The sequence below is a fragment of the Phyllobates terribilis genome, unplaced genomic scaffold (assembly GCF_046119375.1).
Source record: "Phyllobates terribilis strain yellow unplaced genomic scaffold, ASM4611937v1 Scaffold_2__4_contigs__length_985480577, whole genome shotgun sequence".
Taxonomy (NCBI): Eukaryota; Metazoa; Chordata; class Amphibia; order Anura; family Dendrobatidae; genus Phyllobates; species Phyllobates terribilis.
Window position 1 is genome coordinate 807,315,235 of NW_027362762.1, and position 16,141 is coordinate 807,331,375.

The following is a 16,141-nucleotide window of genomic DNA, read 5'->3' on the forward strand; positions in this document are numbered from 1 at the left end:
AGGGTCCGGCTCCGGGTGTCCCAAGGCCCAGGGGGCGCGTCAGAACATTTTCATCACCTTTCACAATCACCAATGGGACAAGGCAGGGATGTTCTCTGTCCCCTCTCTTATACATCCTAGTGACGGAGCACCTGCTCTCATCAATTCGCCATAACCCCAATATTAGGTGGATTGAGGTGGGAGGCACCGAGTACAAGTGCTCTCTATTTGCTGATGATGTCCTAGTATATATCACTCAATCACATATACCATCCATGCTGTTATGGCTGAAATAGATCACTTTGTTACATGGTCAAATTTTAAAATCAATGCAGCGAAGTCTGAGGCCCTCGATGTCTCCCTCCCCAAATCCATATAGGATTCCATCCAGTCCAACTTTCCCTTTGCCTGGCCCTCACAGGGTATCAAATACTTAGGAATTCCTATTCATAGAGACCTCTCCCATCTATGTTATCTTAATTTTGGGCCCTTTATTGAACAACTCCATACAGACCACAGTTGGCAAGTTAGAACTGTAAGATTGACTACGTGAACCACTGTTGTTTTGTGGAAAAGCACATGTACACTGTGTTCCAAATTATTATGCAAAAAGTGTTTAGGAGTGATAAGGGAAGAATTTGTTTGTTTGTCAGTTAAACTCATTGATGGTGATGTGTGTCAGGGCTCTTTATATCACTGTAAGCAATTGCAGACACCTGTGCTAATTAGTTTGGCAGGTGTGTCCAATGAAAGGCAAGACTACTTAAGAAGGCTGTCTCACATTATTAAGCAGCCTACATTTTCTGCCAAAATTGGAAAGAAAAAGGATGTGTCGGCTGCTGAGAAGCAACAAATTGTGGAGTGTTTAGGTCAAGGCATGACTACAATCAACATTGTGCGATGATCAGGATGAAGTGTCTTGGCAATCAAGAAGTATGTAGCGGATTCACAGTACACACGTGTGCGTGCTGATAAGGGCAAATTGAGGACTCTTTCCTACAGGCAATTACGTCAGGTTGAAAGAGCAGCGGCAAAAAAGCCTTGTCATAGCAGCAGACAAGTTTTTGAAGCTGCTGGTGCCTCCAACGTCCCCCGAACAACAAGATGCAGGGTCCTTCAGAGGTTTGCAGCTGTGCATACGCCATCCTGTCGACCTCCTCTATCCACTTCACACAAGCAGAAACGGCTCCAGTGGGCCAAACATTACATGAAGACTGATTTCAAAACTGTTTTGTTCACGGATGAGTGCCGTGCAGCGCTCGATGGTCCAGATGGATGGATGGAGTGGAGGATGGCTGGTTGATGGACACCCCACGCAAACACGGCTACAGCGCCAACAAGGAGGAGGTGGAGTAATGTTTTGGGCTGAAATCATGGGGAGAGAGATTGTCGGCCCCTTTAGGATCCCTGAAGGCGCTAAAGATGAACTCCATAATGTATGTGGATTTTCTCAAACAGCACTTCCTGCCATGGTTCAAGAAGAAGAACCGTCTATTTCACAGCAAGATCATTTTTTTGCATGATAATGCACCATCTCATGCTGCACATAAAACATCTGCATCTCTGGCTGATATGGGCATAAAAGGGGACAAACTTATGGTGTGACTCCCATGCTCCCCTGACCTCTACCCCATTCAGAACCTTTGGAGCATCATTAAAAGGAGTGTCTATGATGACGGGAGGCAGTTCACATCTAAGCAACACCTCTGGGAGGGTATTCTGTCCTCATGCAAAACAATTGAAGCAGAAACCATCCAAAACCTGACAAATTCAATGGACGAGAGAGTTCAGAAGCTCCTTTCGAACAAGGGGTCCTATGTGAAAATGTAACATCACCTAGAATAAAGTTTTGAGTTGAAAACTGTTTGATTTCAGTTTCTAACAACCTGCTAATGCTTATAATTTCAAAAATGACCATTTTTTTGGTCTTTATTAAAATGAAAAGTTTGGGGGATCTAAGAGTGTGGCAACCCAGTAGTCATGATTACTTCGAATTCTGACAATATGAGGGTCATGCTGCAGGTAGTGCAGCAAGAAGGCACTTATGTGTCTTGCGCATCTCGGAGCCCCAAAATTATTTTCCGGGCTAGATGCAGCTAAAAATTATTTTTAATTTGCAACCTGATGGAGGTCAGTATAGATGGACTAATAGAGAAAGTCCCACACACTGCTAGAAGGCCAAATATTTTTTCAGAGCTAGATGCAGATAAAAATTATATTCAATTTGTAACCTGATGGAGGTCAGTATAGATGGACTAATAGAACAAGTCCCACACACAGCTAGAAGCCCATATATTTTTTCAGAGGTACTGTAGATGCAGATAAAAATTATTTTTAATTTGCAACCTGATGGAGGTCAGTATAGATGGACTAATAGAGAAAGTCCCACACACTGCTAGAAGGCCAAATATTTTTTCAGAGCTAGATGCAGAAAAAAATTATATTCAGTTTGCAACCTGATGGAGGTCTGTATAGATGGATTAATAGAACAAGTCCCACACACAGCTAGAAGCCCAATATTTTTTCAGAGGTAGATGCAGAAAAAAATATATTCAGTTTGCAACCTGATGGAGGTCTGTATAGATGGATTAATAGAACAAGTCCCACACACAGCTAGAAGCCCAATATTTTTTCAGAGGTAGATGCAGAAAAAAATATATTCAGTTTGCAACCTGATGGAGGTCAGTATAGATGGACTAATACAACAAGTCCCACACACAGCTAGAAACCCAATATTTTTTCAGAGGTAGATGCAGAAAAAAATATATTCAGTTTGCAACCTGATGGAGGTCTGTATAGATGGATTAATAGAACAAGTCCCACACACAGCTAGAAGCCCAATATTTTTTCAGAGGTAGATGCAGAAAAAAATATATTCAGTTTGCAACCTGATGGAGGTCAGTATAGATGGACTAATACAACAAGTCCCACACACAGCTAGAAGCCCAATATTTTTTCAGAGCTAGATGCAGAAAAAAATTATATTCAATTTGCAACCTGATGGAGGTCAGTATAGATGGACTAATAGAATGATGCTATGCCCAAAAGATTTTACTTCACTAGGTGCAGTAAAAAAATTGGTATTCTATACACAGGTGTTATATCTTGCATCACAGATAGGCTACTCCACTGACTAACACACTCTGCAATAGGCCAAAAAGGATTAGCTTTGCTAGATTCAGCCAAATGCTGTGAAAAAAACTTGCACAGCACTGGCACAGACCTGCCTGACAAAAACTGATAGGAACTGATGTAACCTAGTCCTGAAAAGGACTCCAATTACAATTAGTCTTTACTCCCACAATCTATCTAAGAGCACAGACCTGCCTGATAAAAGTCGTAGGAAATGCTGTAACCTAGTCCTTAAAAGGACTGCAATCACAACTATTCCCTACTCCCAAGCTATCTGTAGATTTGTGCGAAAATTGGCTTGAAATTAACAAGGTATAGCGCACACAGCAACAGCGGTGCCGTCGAACACGCAGCTGCAGCAGTGAGAAAATGGTGGCGACGGGGAAAATGGCTTGGTCTTATAGGGCAAGGACATGTGACATACACTGCCAATGACACATGCCCTTGCTTGTGTGAAAAAAAGCACTTCTCTCCGTGTGTGCGCTGCTGATAGGCTGACAGATTGCACCTCCCCACTGTAAATGCGGGAAAGAGAAAAAAAAATGGAGATCTTCATTGTTCCTGCAGAGATCCATCCCCTGCCCCTCCCCCCACCCCGCTGTACACTCAAACTGCGTATTAACATTAATTTTCATCATTACTGAGAAAAAATCCAGTTATGATTTTGGGGCACGAACAGTTATCGAACATAACCTCGAACAGCCGAATTTTTCTCAAATTGTTCGTGTTCGCCGAACGGCTCGAACACCGCCCAAAACAGCTCGAATTTGAGATTGGCGAACAGTTCGAGTAGAACAACGCTCATCTCTATTTAAGACAACATTGGATCATTCAGAGATCCTCACTGATCTTCTGGAGTGAGCTTGCTGCACTGAAAGTAAAGGGGCCAAATAATATTGCACGCCCCACTTTTCAGTTTTTAATTTGTTAAAAAAGTTTAAAATATCCAGTAAATTTCGTTCCACTTCACGATTGTGTCCCACTTATTGTTGATTCTTCCCAAAAAATTAGAATTTTGTATCTTTATGTTTGAAGCCAGAAATGTGGCAAAAGGTAGAAAAGTTCAAGGGGGCCAAATACTTTCACAATGCACTCTACCAAATAAAGAGCTAAGCACAACTCTTTAAGCAAGGAAAAGGAAATAGGACGCCTATTGTCCGGAGATAAATTATTCTTCCTAAAGCCCTTCAGAAATTGTTTAACTGGAAATAAGCCCGACAAAGGAGTCTTTCCAGCTAATTTAAGAAAAATGACACCCCTGCCATTGTTTTTGAAAGCGCTGAATAGGATAGACCCTTTTCAATCAAATGCTCAGCAAATTTTAAGGCTGAATCAGGAGGAGATTCACCATAATTAAAATTATTTCTAGTGCAAAAAATTATCCATTTATGCCATGCTACCGAATATTCGGTCCATGTTCTGTTGGCTAAGGACTTTTCAATGAAAAACGGTATCAAGTCAAAATCAAATCCCATAGCTGAGGTGGGCAACATGTTCCTGCCACGTCTGCTTCCGGCACACTTAGGATACATTCTGACCACTGGCGATGACAAATAAATTGAGAGATTATTGGTTCCTTGCTAAGAGAATAGGACGCTTTTGTGGCACCCCGAGGTCTGGTTGCCACAGTGGCAGCAATGTCATGTCTGAGAGCAGGTGGGAGGTTCCCTGGTTGGGGACAATTAGCATGCAGCACCTCCTGTCTCAATCCAGGGAAGGGAGGAACCTGCCCTTTATAAACTGGATCTGGGGCGGGGTTAGAGAGACCAGCCAGAGAACAGTGAGAGTCCAGACAAGTTGCAGACAGGAACAGGTCAGCAGCAGGCTGAGGAGTCCCTGTAGGCAGAGGAGGAACACGAGGCCAGGAGGGGAACTAGAAGAGTTCGTCCTGGCCAGAGACTTGTAAAGCCGGACACTGGAGTCCGAGGCTGTGAGGGTTATAAGCCCAGCAGCAGAAAACCACCACGCAGGGGACTTCAAGTCCTCTGGCCCAAGGAAGCCCAGAGGCTCAGCCACACGAGAGGGACCACTACTGCCCTGGAGGGGTGAGAAGCACGGAAGGCCCGAGTCGCCAGTCATACGGGTGAGAACAACACGGTACACTCAGAGACGTGGGCTACCACCACACTACAGCAGGATAGCCAAGAAAGAGTGAAGTCAGCACGGTAGGCCTACAAACTCCCCCTGACCAGCGGGATTTCCCAGTTGCTCTCAGACTGACCAGGCCTCCATTGTTAACCTGTATTCCGGACGGGTCCTTTAATATCACCAACAGTAAAGACCCTGACTTGCATGACAGACTCCGTGTGGTTACTGCTGCTCCCACGCACCATCACCACCAACATCCCTACTTACTGCCCCGAGGCTATACTTTTCCCGTGGGGAGTTATACTACACTCTGCTGCACCCACAACACCAGCCTCAGCGGTCTGCCCTGCAGCGGCGGTTCATTCTGACCGCAATCCACGGGTGGCGTAGTCAGACATTCAGCATATAGACTGCCATTTGAGTTGACCACCCTGAGCCACGGGACCGGGTCCCCGCCACACGAGGACTACAACCCCCAACATCTACAAAAAGGCCCGGTTCCGGGTTCCTCACACGGCCCAAGGGGCGCGTCACTTTCATCCATAAATTGAGCTTCAAGCATAATAAAACCAATGCTGTCAAAATCCTAGAAGCCCATTTATTGTTTGATAATAGCGTATTCAGTGAGAAAACTAAACCCTGATTATCAGAGGAAATTAAAATCCTTGAATTTTGAATTAATGAGCCCCAAATGTAAATGGCTACATAGATTGAAAATAAATCCAGAACCATCTGATTTAAAGTGACTTGTTTGGAAGACCATATCTGAGGCCAGAATTCAGCTGCCCAATGTGAGAGGAATAATATTCCAAAACCTTTTTCCTTATCTGCAAAAAATGATAACGGTATGCTATCAGCAGATAGAAAGGCACTCTGCCAACAAGTCCGGCCATTAAAATAAGAGAGGAAACTCAGCCAAATCCTCAGGTCCTCTTTGGCATCGGAGGAGAGCCTAATATGAAAGCCCGGAGAAGTAAGTCCCGCTGTGGCTTCATATAAGCATCTGGAAAAAACCTTACCCATTGGAATAATTCTCAGAGCAAACTTCAGCATTCCCAATAGGGACTGCAATTCCTTTAAAGTAACTTTTTCTTTATTAATGCAGGTTACTATAGCGCTGCTGAGTTTAGAGATTTTATCCAAGGGTAAGCAACATTGCATGTTATCCGAGTCTATTAAAATACCCAAAACTCCAGAGACGTACAAGGATATACCGTCCTCTCATTAGCTAATGGGATACCAAAATCATTGCAGACAGCAAAAAATCTCTCCAGTAACTTGATACAACCATTTGTATTATGTGGGACTAAAAACAAAAAGTAATCTAAGTAGTGTAAAATCCCACCCCCTAATATGCCGTATTGAAGGACCCAATGTAAAAATGATGAAAAACTCTCAAAATAAAAATAAGAGAGAGAAAAACCCATGGGAAGGCACTTATCGAAAAAATATTGATTATCTAAACAAAAACCAAGAGAATTAAACCTGTTAGGATCTACCGAGAGTATCCTAAATGCAGATTTAATATCTGACTTAGCCATAAGGGCACCTTTTCCAAATGACCTGAGCATGTCAATAGCCTCATCAAAAGAAGCATACTTTACTGAGCATAATTTCTTATCCACTGAATCATTTAAAGATGAGCCGTGAGGATAAGAAAGATGTTGAATTAACCTATAAGCTCCTGGTTCTTTTTTTGGAACTACACCAAGTGGGGAAATCCTAAAATTAGCAAATGGAGGAGAATCAAAAGGACCAGCTACTCTACCAGATTCAATTTCTTTATATATTTTTTCTTTAGCTACAGTACATCATGCAACTTTATTATAGAATGCAAATTATTAACTACATCACAACGAGAACCTTGAAATGGTGGACAAAAAAAACTCTTGAAAAACCGCAAAAAACTAAGTTACTGCTCAACCGATCTGGGTAAATGTCTAACCACGGTAGCATTTTTTGCAACATCACTGGGGTCGCTGCTTTCTGCATTACTGTCTCTGAAATTATTCTGTTGGCCCTGATTCTGCTTCTTAAAGCACTTTGACATTGGATGGGAGCCTCCACAAAATGAGCATTCGTGGCGAAAGCGGCAGTTATTGAGTCATTTACAAGATGCCTCATTAAAGGTGAAACAAACACCTTTTTTATTGGTGTTGCTCAAACCTGTCCTAACGGATGGAGTCCTCTGGGGGAGCATGAGATTGATCCATAGGCCCACATCTTTGCTCCCCCAGCACAAATTTGGATAAACTTCCAGCTTTTGCCTAAAAGCTTCATCGTAAGATAGCCAGGCCATGCCGCCAAAATTACGATATGTTTCCAGGATAATATCAATATGTTGAAATAAACCTGAACAAAGTTTGGGATATCTTTCACCCAGAACAGCTGAATAAATAGCAAAAGCCTGAAGCCAATTATTAAAAGACTAGATGGTGGCCCGATTCTAACGCATCGGGTATTCTACAATATGTATGCGGCAGACCGGGCGCAATCAGCAGAGCGGTGTTTAAATTTGGCGCCAAAATCGCTGATTGGTCGCGGCCGGCAACCGCGACCAATCAGCAAAGCGGTGTTGAAATTTGGCGACTATATCGCTGATTGGTCACGGCCGGCGGTCGCGACTAATCAGCAGAGCGGGGTTTAAATTTTGCGCCAATAATGCTGATTGATTGCGGCCAGCGGTCGCGACCAATCAGCAAAGCGGTGTTTAAATTTGGCGCCAATAATGGTGATTGGTCACGGCCACGACCATTCAGCAGAGCAGTGTTTAAATTTGACGGCAATAATGCTGATTAGTCGCGGCCGGCAATTTGGCGCCAACAATGCTGATTAGTCGCGGCCAGCAACCGCGACCAATCAGCAGAGCGGGGTTTAAATTTGGCACCAAAATCGCTGATTGGTGGCGGCTGGCGGTCACGACCAATCAGCAGAGCGGGGTTTAAATTTGGCGCCAATAATGCTGATTGGTCGCAATCGCCGGCTGCGACCAACCAGCAGAGCGGTGTTTAAATTTGGCGCCCAAATCGCTGATTGGTCGCGGCTGGCCACCGCGACCAATCAGCAGAGCGGTGTTTAAATTTGGCGCCAATACTGCTGATTAGTCGCGGTTGGCAACCGCGACCAATCAGCAGAGCGGGGTTTAAATTTGGCGCCAATACTGCTGATTGGTCGCGGACGGCATCCGCGACCAATCAGCAGAGCGTTGTTTAAATTTGGCGCCAATCTCGCTGATTGGACGCGTCCGCGACCAATCAGCAGAGCGTTGTTTAAATTTGGCGCCAAGCTCGCTGATTGGTCGCGGCTGGCGTCCGCGACCAATCAGCACAGCAGTGTTTAAATGTGGCGGCAAGATCGGTGATTGGTCGCGGCCGCTATTTAAATGTGGCGCCCAAATCGGTGATTGGTCGCGTGCGGAGAGCGAGACCAATCAGCGAATCGTATTGGTGAGGACCGGGGAGCGGAATGGTATTAGTGAGGACTGGGGAGCGCCGCTGCCTGTGCGGCTACTTCCGCTGCGAGAAGCCGGGAGATGAGCGACTGCTCGCAGCAGAAGTATCCCGACCCGCAGCGCCGCTCCCCGGTCCTCCCTTCACACTCTAGCCGCATGGATGTCAGCGCCGCTCCCCGTTCCTCCCTTGACACCCTAGCCGCTGATGTCCCCACAGTATCCGCATGGTGTTACAAAGGTCCGTACATTTGTGTTAAAAATCGCTGATTGGTCGCCGACGCTGGGCGCGACCAATCACCGATTTTGGCGCCACATTTAAATAGCGTCGGCGACCAATCAGCGATTTTTAACACAAATGTCCGGACCTTTGTAACACCATGCGGATACTGTGGGGACATCAGCGGCTAGGGTGTCAAGGGAGGACCGGGGAGCGGTGCTGCGGGTCGGGATACTTCTGCTGCGAGCGCCCACTCATGTCCCTGGTTCTCGCAGCGGAAGTATCCACACAGGCAGCGCCGCTCATATCCATGCGGCTAGGGTGTGAAGGGAGGACCGGGGAGCGGCGCTGACATCCAATTGGTCGCGGCCACTATTTAAATGTGCCGCACAAATCGGTGATTGGTCGCGGTCTTGGCCCGCGACCAATCACTGATCTTGCCGCAAAAGTTAAACACTACTGTGCTGATTGGTCGCGGGCAGCGTCCGCGACCAATCACCGATTTGGGCGCCAAATTTAAATATCGTCCGCGACCAATCACCGATCTTGGCTCTACATTTAAACACCGCTGTGCTGATTGGTCGTCGACGCTATTTAAATGTGGCGACAAAATCGGTGATTGGTCGCGCCCAGCGTCGGCGACCAATCAGCACAGCGGTGTTTAAATGTGGAGCCAAGATCGGTGATTGGTCGCGGCCGATATTTAAATGTGGCGCCCAAATCGGTGATTGGTCGCGGGCAGCGTCCATGACCAATCAGCACAGCGGTGTTTAACTTTTGCAGTAAGATCAGTGATTGGTCGGGTCCGAAGACCGCGACCAATCATCGAATCGTCTTGGTGAGGACCGGGGTGCGGCGCTGCCTGTGCGGGTACTTCCGCAGCGAGAACCCAGGACATGAGCGGGCGCTCGCAGCAGAAGTATCCCGACCCGCAGCGCCGCTCTCCAGTCCTCCCTTTCGCATGGAGGTCAGCGACGACGGCGGTCCTTCCGCTGCTACCGGCCGGGAGATGAGCGCCTCGCGCCGGTCATCTCCCGGCTGCATCTCCGTCCCGCAGATGGGTCCGGTGGTCGAGGTCCTTCTGCTGTTACCGGCTGGGAGATGAGCGCCTCGCGGCGCTCATCTCCCGACTGCATCGCCGCTGAGCTCCGTCCCGCAGATGAGCCGCTAACGGCCACCCATCTTTTTTCAGAAATCCCGTGGCGCTGATTGGCCGCTGCCGGACCAATGAGCGACGCGGGATTTCCAGGACAGACAGACAGACAGACAGACGGGATAAGACAATTATATAGTAGATTTGTGCGTATTACGCTTTTTTTCATCGGCCTCAGGCTTCTCCTCTTTTTTGTCATATTTGATCAGCTGTTCTTTTGCTGGGGGCAGCAAGGAAAAAATATCAATGTAATCCCTATTCCAAATCTTTTCTTTCAGAGACGCACTTAAATGAAAGCCTAAAGGGGAGAGCTCACATGTAAGCGCTTCTTTTAGATGTATCTCAGGTAAATCCGGCCTTATATTAAAATTTACACCCAAGTTAGAAATGATCTGTGAAGAATTAGTGGGAACGGTACTAACTGACCTGCCTAATATTTCACCTAATACCTCAATTAAAATGTTCCTAACATCAGTGTGGGGAACAGACAGGGGGACATGGATGTTCTCACCCCTTCCTTTATCAGCTGGATCCTGGACAATGTCCTGTTGGTTGCCAGCACCCAAGCCCTGCGACTGGGGCAAGTGCGGCATGTGAAGAGCTGCGCTGTCATCATCTTCCTCCTCATCCTCGGAGTCGGCTGCTGGGGACCTCCAGGACATAGCTGCAGCTCTGTCAGCCCGCAGCCTCTGTGATGCTGCCAGAGGGGGAATCTCCAGCGTTGAGTATCCCTTGGCCGCCGCAATGCTTATCCGACAGCGACAGCTAGATGTGTCCCCAGCAGGTCCGCACGATGCCGGCAGCTCAGGACCCCTCAGCTGCTGGGGTCCAGATGATGCAAGCGGCTCCGCTCCTCTCAGCTGACTCAAGTCTCGCGCCGGGCTGCGAGACTTCCTGGACTCCTGCGGCTTCTTCACACCGCTCACTTCAGGTGCGCGGCTGCTGTTCCGGGGCGACGACGGCGGTGGTGAGTAGATCACTCTGGCTCTGCGGCTCCTCTTGGTACTCCGGCTTCTCCTGGGTTGCAGCGGTCATTCAGGGACAACATGGAGAGAGGATGACGATCCTTGCATCGGAGCTGCCTGCTCCCCAGAAACTGGGTTAGGTTCTATAACAGGTTTCATAGCCAGGCAACTCCCCAGCCAGTCCACGCCACCCTCTTGCTCCGCTCTGCTGATCAACTGTTGAAGCAGGGATTCATCTTCAATCTTCTTATCTTCTGACAGCTGGAATGCCGCCCAGATGGCGAACAGCTGTCTTTTATATCCAACTTTTTTCCCGCACTTTTTCCGATATCCAATCAGAATAGAGGAAAATTGACCGCCAAAAAAACAGATCAAACCAGAATAACCTGCTCGTGGCTCCCACAGCTGACAAATTCAAAACAGTTAACCCTTAAATAACCTGAAGAAAAAAGGGGATGAGGGGTAGAATACCACAATGAATAGAAGGGTCTTTATTATCATGAGACCCCCATTTTACTATGGCACATGGGGGGGGCTTACATTCTGCTGTATCTTTTGAAAATCTTTCTTAAAAAGAATAGTAATATTTCCACATTCACTCTCCCTAATTTTGAGAGACAGTCATGTGACGCGGTATATATTTCACCGATGTCATCCACATGACTGTGCTTGCTTCGGCAGCACATATACTAAAATTGGAACGATACAGAGAAGATTAGCATGGCCCCTGCACAAGGATGACATGCAAATTCATGAAGCGTTCCATATTTTATTGCAGTCAGATCTTTGAATGGATTTTATTGCAGTTAGAAACCTTTATCATGCTTTTCCAAGTTGGCTTGGATTTTCAATACTTTGAATAAAATATGCAAATCTGAATGGGAGGAGCCAAGTTTTGTTTCTTCTGGAACAATTTTTTTTTTTTTTTTTTACCATAATTCCAGCTTGCATGCCAATCTGGCATGCTGTGCTACATTCTGCTGTATCTTTTGAAAATCTTTCTTAAAAAAATAGTATTATTTCCACATTCACTCTCCCTAATTTTGAAAGACAGACATGTGATGCGGACAAGAAAATGGACCCCAAAATTTGTTGTGCACACGATACCCAATATGTGGGGGAAAACCACTGTTTGGGCACACAGCAGGGCTCGGAAGGGAAGGAGCGCCATTTGACTTTTTGAATGTAGAATCTGCTGGCATAATTAGCAGATGCCATGTCGCGTTTGGAGAGCCCTTGATGTGCCTAAACAGTGGAAACCCCCCACAAGTGACACCATTCTGGAAACTAGACCCCTCATTGAACTTGTATAGATGCGTAGTGAGCACATGGATCCCCCAGGTACTTTACAGAAGTTTATAACGTTGAGATGTGAAAATAAAAAAATCTAATTTTTCCCACAAAAATGTTTTTTATCCCCATATTTTTCATTTTCACTAGGGTAACAGGAGAAATTGCACCATGCAATTTGTAATGCAATTTCTCCTGAGTACACGGATACCCTATATGTGGGGGAAACCTACTGTTTGTGCGCTTGGCAGGGCTCGGAAGGGAAGAAGTACCATTTGACTTTTTGAATGAAAAATTTGCTGGAATAATTAGTGGACGTCATGTCGCATTTGGAGAGCCCCTGATGTGCCTAAACAGTCGAAACCCCCTACAAATGACACCATTTTAGAAACTAAACTCCTCAAGGAACTTATCTAGATTTGTGGTGAGCACTTTGAACCCACAGGTGCGTCTCAGAGGTTTATAATGTTGAGCCATAAAAATAAAAATCATATTTTTCCCATAAAAACTGTTTTTTAGCCCCAAATTTTGTATTTTCACAAGGGCAACAGGAGAAAATTGACCCCTAAATTTGTTGTGCAATTTCTACTGAGTACGCAGATACTCCATATGTGGTCGAAAATTACTTTTGAGGCATAGTGCAAAGCTCAGAAGGGAAGAAGTGCCATATTGGAGTTCAGATTTGTTGGACTGGTTTGAGGGTGCCATGTCACATTGGGTACAGCCCCTGAGGTGCCAGATCAGCTGAATCCCCCATAAGTGACCCCATTTTACAAACTACACCTCTCAATGAATTCATCTAGGGGTGCAGTGATCATATTGACACCACATGTGTGTCACAGCATTTTACTACATTGGGCATTGAAAAAAAAATAATTACATTTTTACTGGCAAAAAAAATTTGTCCCACAATTTCTGCTGAATGTAGAAATGCCCCATATGTGGCTGTGCAGTACTGCTTAGCCATACGGGGAGACTAGGGAGGGACGGAGCACTTTTTGCCTCCTGGAGCGCAGATTTTCCTAGAATAGTTTGCGGACTCCATATGCAGAGCCCCTACATGCAATAAGAGCAGAACTCCCCTCAAGTGACACTCATTTTGAAAATTCTACCCCTTTGTGAATTTATCTACTGGTGTCGTGATTCGTGACAATTTTGACTCCATGGGTGTTTTCCAGAAACAAGCAGCAGTTGATGTTGCGGAGTGAAAATTGCAAACTGCTGTTGTAGTGACCAGTACATTATAATGACCAGTACATTATGCCTAGCTCGTGCTTCTTGAGACATGCACCCGTAAATTAGGCCGGTTCTCATTGCTACAGAAATACCAAACATGTGGACGTTAAATGTGGTTTAGGCACACTGTGAAGCTCAGAATGGAGGGGGCATTTGGATTTTGGAGCACATAATTCGCTGGATTTCTTTTGGAGGGCGAGGAGCCATCTTGTTTTTCCAGAGCCTTTGTGCTACCAGTAATGTGGAAGCACCCTATATTTCTGCTAATAGATGATGGACCTGAGTGGGGATTTGCTTTCTTTGTGAATGGAGTTGAAGCTTTTATTGGGAACATTTTACATAACGTTTGGGATTGTATAAGAGCTCTACGCTGAGCAGTTATAGCGGCGTTTCCATCTAAATCTCCGAGTGATGTGATTCAGATGAAACCCCCGAAGGATCCATTCACTATAGTGAGGCAGCAGCGTTACTCTGGACTCAATCTAGCCTCTGTTCCACTGTGTCCCTCCTTTCAGAAGTGCACAAAACTGTGGCTGACGGCGCTTTTATGTAAGCCTAAAAAGACGGACACCGCTGGATTACAGATCCAATGGCGTGCACAGTACCTCCATCTGTCTCATTACAGGGAATCTTCCGCCGGGGGTCCCGTTTGAATCACGTACTTCAGAGATTTACACACAAACCTCAGTGTAAGAGCTCAGCATAGAGTGCAGGATAAATCTGTGCCGAGCCATACTGCGATCTTTGGGAGGCAGAATAAACAAATTAACAGCAGGTGAAGAATTAGTTTTATTTTTTACGCCGTTACTCGAGAAGTATAAGTGATTAGGTGACTTTATTCTTTGGGTCAGTGGAATTACAGCGATACCACATTTATATCGGGTTTTTATGTTTGGCAGCTGTCACACACTAAAAGAACCTTCTTTTTTTTGGGCAAACAGCATCTTTTGATCACTTTCTATTCCAATTTTTGAGAGGCAGAATGAACAAATACCAGCAATCCAGGAATTGTTTTTTTGGGGATTTTTTTATGTCATTACGTGTGTGGTAAAATTGATAAGGCAGCTTTATTCTTCGGGTCAGTACGATTACAGCAATATCACATTTATATAGTTTTTTTATGTTTTGGCGCTTTTCCATAATAAAAACTATTTTATAGAAAAAATAATTCTTTTTTCATCACTTTATTCTGAGAGCTGTAACTTTTTTATTTTTTGGCTGATTGAGCTGTATGGCGGCTTTTTTTTTTGCAGGACAAGATGACATTTCAGCGGTACCATTTTTTATACATTCATCTTTTTGATAACATTTTATTCCACTTTTTGTTCAGCGGTATGATGACAAAGCATAGTTTTTTGCCTCGATTTTCATTTATTTTTTTTATTGTGTTCACTGAAGGGGTTAACTAGTGGGACAGTTTTATAGGTTGGGTCGTTTCAGATGCCACGATACCAAATGTGTACTTTTTTTACTCAGATAAATGTATTTATGGATTAACATTTTTTCTCTTTTTTATGCTCTTTATTTTGTGATTTTTTAAATATTTTTATTAACTTTTTTTTTACTTTTTTACATTGTCCCACTATGGGACATCAACTTTCCCTGCCCTGATTGCTGATCTAATACTCTGCAATGCTTCTGCACTGCAGATCATCAGATCAGCGTCTGACAGGCGTCTCAGCGCCTGCTCTCTGAGCAGGTGCTGACAGGCCACCTTCCTGAAGGACCCTGTGGCCATCTTGGGACAAGGGGTCACCATGGAGACCATCAGCACAATGCGATCGATACCCCGCGAAATAGCACAATTGCTATTTCCCCCTGAAACAATTTAATGGTATAATATCTCTGCTTGATGTATCTTTTCTATATGTTATCTGTTGCATTCCATTCAATACTCACTGATATATGTCTGTCCTTCCCTTATTGTAAACTTTATCTAATGGTGGAAGGTGTTGCACTGTGTAGCACTCATGGTGTTAGTTCGGTCTTTGATCAGCTAGCCATCCCCTGGTGTGTTGATCAGCTGCTAATTTATCCACAAGCAGCTATCACAATGCCCCTCACCTGATGGTATAGTCTGCCCTATAAATCTAGAAGCAGCATAAGAGGTGCAGATGTGTGGGATGCATGCATGTGTCTTCTTGCGCAAAGTGTCATCGGAGCTAAGTGTGTGCAGTTACTTAATTCGGCAGTTAGTCAGGGCAGAAGTCAGGCAACCACACTTTACTCTCTTTTAAGTACATAGTTAAAAGAGGGTATAAACAGTCAAAGTAAACAAGGTTTCTGTTAGTTTCCACTCTCACTCCGATAGTCCTTCACTTTCTACTAACACCCCTAATCCTTAGACATAGTAAGGAACTCTTCATCTCTCCCTCCATTCTCCCCATCCATCTCACCTCCTCCTCAGAACCATTCCTCAACATTCAATCCTATGTCTCTAAACATAGATAGCCCCCTCATTCTCTCTCCTGCTCCCACCTACTAACACATTCTCTGCTCCTCCTCACTGCCGGTGATATCTCCCCAAATCCTGGCCCTCCTCACCACATCCCACAGTCACTTCTACCTTTCATCCACAATCTGTCACAAACTCTTGCATCCTTTCTAACCTTATACCCATCCGCCCAGCC

At 45.2% G+C, this 16,141-nt stretch overlaps 1 non-coding gene across 1 annotated transcript; it reads left to right on the forward strand.

Moving 5' to 3' along the window:
* The first annotated feature begins 11,650 nt into the window (after positions 1–11,650).
* On the forward strand, positions 11,651–11,757 carry LOC141254884 (U6 spliceosomal RNA). Its single transcript, XR_012315907.1, has one exon. It is a non-coding gene; the product is annotated as a U6 spliceosomal RNA (small nuclear RNA).
* The last annotated feature ends 4,384 nt before the right edge of the window (positions 11,758–16,141 follow it).